This window comes from Perca flavescens, chromosome 20, assembly GCF_004354835.1.
Source record: "Perca flavescens isolate YP-PL-M2 chromosome 20, PFLA_1.0, whole genome shotgun sequence".
NCBI lineage: Eukaryota > Metazoa > Chordata > Actinopteri > Perciformes > Percidae > Perca > Perca flavescens.
The window spans coordinates 2884776-2889775 of record NC_041350.1 but is presented as its reverse complement, the minus strand read 5'-3'; the positions used below and the strand labels follow the sequence as shown (position 1 = coordinate 2889775).

The 5000-nt window shown below is 50.6% G+C and overlaps 1 protein-coding gene across 1 annotated transcript in view; it reads left to right on the top strand.

The window, feature by feature from the left end:
• Positions 1 to 5000, top strand: part of prkd1 (protein kinase D1) — a 143756-nt gene that overhangs the window by 111645 nt on the left and 27111 nt on the right. The window lies entirely within an intron of this gene.

Genomic DNA, 5000 nt, shown 5'->3' with positions numbered 1-5000 from the left:
CTCCTTTTCCCAACGTTTTTTTTTAAAGCTTTTGATGGTTTTTTTTCTACGTTTTTACCCTTTCTTTTCAACGTCCCTTTTTGACTATAGAGGAAGTGGCTCATATTTATTCATGTACATGTTTCCCCGAGCATCAGACACTCCTGTGCATTTACATCCTAAAGATTTACATAAAGATTTACATGAACTGTCTGCAAACTATTCATGCAAATGTAACCGCGGAGAACATCCAGTCCCATTTCCGTGCACCTTCGTCTCCAAGGTGAGCACGTCTTCAAGCACCTCGAATGGAGATTACTGTGATTACTCACTCAGCCGTACGGTTTCCATGGCAGCGGATGGTAATTAGGCAGCGCGGCTCGGGGAAAGGGGGGGCTTATAATATTGTATTTCTGTCATCTTTTGCTTGAGGTGTGATATTAGGCTGTCAGCTAACGGGGGAGAAAAGGGGAGACGTGATTGCAGACAAGGAGAAAATATTTAGCAGTTTTGGTGTCAAAGCTGTGGCAGATCACTGGCGCCGTGCGGTTACACGACAGTGGGCTCGCCGCCACAAAAAGCACAAGACGCTTTTTCTGAAAAAACTCCGCCAGCAGGTGATGAATTGGTGCCGCTTGCTTTTTTTTTGTTGGACCCACTTTCTGTCACACGGGCCGCGCCTTCCTGCACTTCACTTGCAGCAACTTTCCGTCAAACCAACTCGGAACTTTTCCGAGCCGATGGCTTTGGGTTGGGGAAAGAAACCAGGTACATCGGCTCAAGGATTGTAATAAAGAGTCATTTTATTCCTGTTTTCCCATGCATGTCTGGGGGCCCTATCTTGCACCCGGTGCAGCGCAAAGCCCGACGCAAGTGTCTTTGCTAGTTTAAGACCGACCCAGTTGTCAGTTTCCCGTCCAGGGCCCACGTTGTTTAAATAGCTAATGCATCTGCACCAATCTGTGGCCCATGGGTGTGCTGGTCTTACAGGGAGGTGTGTTCAGGTGCATTCTGGGTGTGCTGGTCTTACAGGGAGGTGTGTTCAGGTGCATTCTGGGTGTGCTGGTCTTACAGGGAGGTGTGTTCAGGTGCATTCTGGGTGTGCTGGTCTTACAGGGAGGTGTGTTCAGGTGCATTCTGGGCGTGCTGGTCTTACAGGGAGGTGTGTTCAGGTGCATTCTGGGCGTGCTGGTCTTACAGGGAGGTGTGTTCAGGTGCATTCTGGGCGTGCTGGTCTTACAGGGAGGTATGTTCAGGTGCATTCTGGGGCGTGCTGGTCTTACAGGGAGGTGTGTTCAGGTGCATTCTGGGCGTGCTGGTCTTACAGGGACGTGTGTTCAGGTGCATTCTGGGCGTGCTGGTCTTACAGGGAGGTGTGTTCAGGTGCATTCTGGGCGTGCTGGTCTTACAGGGAGGTGTGTTCAGGTGCATTCTGGGCGTGCTGGTCTTACAGGGACGTGTGTTCAGGTGCATTCTGGGCGTGCTGGTCTTACAGGGAGGTGTGTTCAGGTGCATTCTGGGCGTGCTGGTCTTACAGGAGGTATGTTCAGGTGCATTCTGGGGCGTGCTGGTCTTACAGGGAGGTGTGTTCAGGTGCATTCTGGGCGTGCTGGTCTTACAGGGAGGTGTGTTCAGGTGCATTCTGGGCGTGCTGGTCTTACAGGGAGGTGTGTTCAGGTGCATTCTGGGGCGTGCTGGTCTTACAGGGAGGTGTGTTCAGGTGCATTCTGGGCGTGCTGGTCTTACAGGGAGGTGTGTTCAGGTGCATTCTGGGCGTGCTGGTCTTACAGGGACGTGTGTTCAGGTGCATTCTGGGCGTGCTGGTCTTACAGGGAGGTGTGTTCAGGTGCATTCTGGGTGTGCTGGTCTTACAGGGAGGTGTGTTCAGGTGCATTCTGGGCGTGCTGGTCTTACAGGGAGGTGTGTTCAGGTGCATTCTGGGCGTGCTGGTCTTACAGGGAGGTGTGTTCAGGTGCATTCTGGGCGTGCTGGTCTTACAGGGAGGTATGTTCAGGTGCATTCTGGGGCGTGCTGGTCTTACAGGGAGGTGTGTTCAGGTGCATTCTGGGCGTGCTGGTCTTACAGGGACGTGTGTTCAGGTGCATTCTGGGCGTGCTGGTCTTACAGGGAGGTGTGTTCAGGTGCATTCTGGGCGTGCTGGTCTTACAGGGAGGTGTGTTCAGGTGCATTCTGGGCGTGCTGGTCTTACAGGGACGTGTGTTCAGGTGCATTCTGGGCGTGCTGGTCTTACAGGGAGGTGTGTTCAGGTGCATTCTGGGCGTGCTGGTCTTACAGGAGGTATGTTCAGGTGCATTCTGGGCGTGCTGGTCTTACAGGGAGGTGTGTTCAGGTGCATTCTGGGCGTGCTGGTCTTACAGGGAGGTGTGTTCAGGTGCATTCTGGGGCGTGCTGGTCTTACAGGGAGGTGTGTTCAGGTGCATTCTGGGCGTGCTGGTCTTACAGGGAGGTGTGTTCAGGTGCATTCTGGGCGTGCTGGTCTTACAGGGACGTGTGTTCAGGTGCATTCTGGGCGTGCTGGTCTTACAGGGAGGTGTGTTCAGGTGCATTCTGGGTGTGCTGGTCTTACAGGGAGGTGTGTTCAGGTGCATTCTGGGCGTGCTGGTCTTACAGGGAGGTGTGTTCAGGTGCATTCTGGGCGTGCTGGTCTTACAGGAGGTATGTTCAGGTGCATTCTGGGGCGTGCTGGTCTTACAGGGAGGTGTGTTCAGGTGCATTCTGGGCGTGCTGGTCTTACAGGGAGGTGTGTTCAGGTGCATTCTGGGCGTGCTGGTCTTACAGGGAGGTGTGTTCAGGTGCATTCTGGGGCGTGCTGGTCTTACAGGGAGGTGTGTTCAGGTGCATTCTGGGCGTGCTGGTCTTACAGGGAGGTGTGTTCAGGTGCATTCTGGGCGTGCTGGTCTTACAGGGACGTGTGTTCAGGTGCATTCTGGGCGTGCTGGTCTTACAGGGAGGTGTGTTCAGGTGCATTCTGGGTGTGCTGGTCTTACAGGGAGGTGTGTTCAGGTGCATTCTGGGCGTGCTGGTCTTACAGGGAGGTGTGTTCAGGTGCATTCTGGGCGTGCTGGTCTTACAGGGAGGTATGTTCAGGTGCATTCTGGGGCGTGCTGGTCTTACAGGGAGGTGTGTTCAGGTGCATTCTGGGCGTGCTGGTCTTACAGGGAGGTGTGTTCAGGTGCATTCTGGGCGTGCTGGTCTTACAGGGAGGTGTGTTCAGGTGCATTCTGGGCGTGCTGGTCTTACAGGGAGGTGTGTTCAGGTGCATTCTGGGCGTACTGGTCTTACAGGGAGGTGTGTTCAGGTGCATTCTGGGCGTGCTGGTCTTACAAGGAGGTGTGTTCAGGTGCATTCTGGGCGTGCTGGTCTTACAGGGAGGTGTGTTCAGGTGCATTCTGGGCGTGCTGGTCTTACAGGGAGGTATGTTCAGGTGCATTCTGGGGCGTGCTGGTCTTACAGGGAGGTGTGTTCAGGTGCATTCTGGGGCGTGCTGGTCTTACAGGGAGGTGTGTTCAGGTGCATTCTGGGCGTGCTGGTCTTACAGGGAGGTGTGTTCAGGTGCATTCTGGGCGTGCTGGTCTTACAGGGAGGTGTGTTCAGGTGCATTCTGGGGCGTGCTGGTCTTACAGGGAGGTGTGTTCAGGTGCATTCTGGGGCGTGCTGGTCTTACAGGGAGGTGTGTTCAGGTGCATTCTGGGCGTGCTGGTCTTACAGGGAGGTGTGTTCAGGTGCATTCTGGGGCGTGCTGGTCTTACAGGGAGGTGTGTTCAGGTGCATTCTGGGCGTGCTGGTCTTACAGGGAGGTGTGTTCAGGTGCATTCTGGGAGTATTACTATCTTGATGCAGCAGGAAGTGATTGCACCATTGACCAACAAAAACCTGGTCTAAAGTCAATAACGCAGCATTTCATTGTTATTTTAACAGAGCATTAGTAAAATGCTCCTAGGCTCGTGCACAGCGCGCGCACACTATGCTTGTTACACACACAGGGACACACAGCAGCACACACACACACACACACACACACACACACACACACACACACACAGCAGAAGATTACAAATAATTACAAAATATTACGGTACAAATCCTCCATCATAACAGCAATGCTCCAAGGTCCAAACGCGCCTGGCTTTTAAAGGGAATGGGAGATGATCTCTGATTGGTTGATTGCATGTTACGCCCAAAACACACCTCTGATTAATGAAGACACTAAGAACAACCCTTTAGAACCAGGCGCCTTAAACACACCTGCTCCAGGTGCTTCAAGCCGTGCGCTCATATCGTTAAAATAGGGCCTTTTATTGTTTGTTTGCTTTGGAGCGATTTCCCCCCTTTGGTTTGGTTACACACCGGGAAAAATCCAAGAGTACCAAAATGCGTCATTACAAAGCACGCAAGAAGGTTCACTCCTCTTATTGGTCGGATGTGTCTGGGGGGGCGGGAGCAAGAAAGTAAACACAGGAAGAAGGTCCTGTGTTCTGGATGTTTCTATTGTCAAATCAGCTCAATATTGGATCACAAAACTACAAAACATGCAAGATTTGATTTTGGATTTTTATTAGGATCCCCATGAGCAGAATATCAGCTACTTCAAAACACACAAAACATGAAACATTACAACAGATGAGACCTTTTCGGACAAAACAGCCACATGATATAAAAATAAGAGCAGTATAACAAATATAATGCAAATATAACTATACATATTACATCTTCTTAATATATACTCTCATAAAAATTACACTAAATACATAAGCACTGAATATAGAAAAGAAATACATGCCAAAACACTTATGAACTTCAATATCCAATGAAAAATTATCTCAAAATGTTAACATAAAACACAGCGCTTTCTAATCATTCGTTACCCTTCTGAAAAAGGGTAACTACCCTTTCAACAACAGTAACTACCTATTTTTTTGTGTACCTTATTGTAAAGTGTTACCCTGCTCCATGTTTTAGCAGCGTGTGCAATGTCTCTTTAAGAGATTTTTACTGATTTA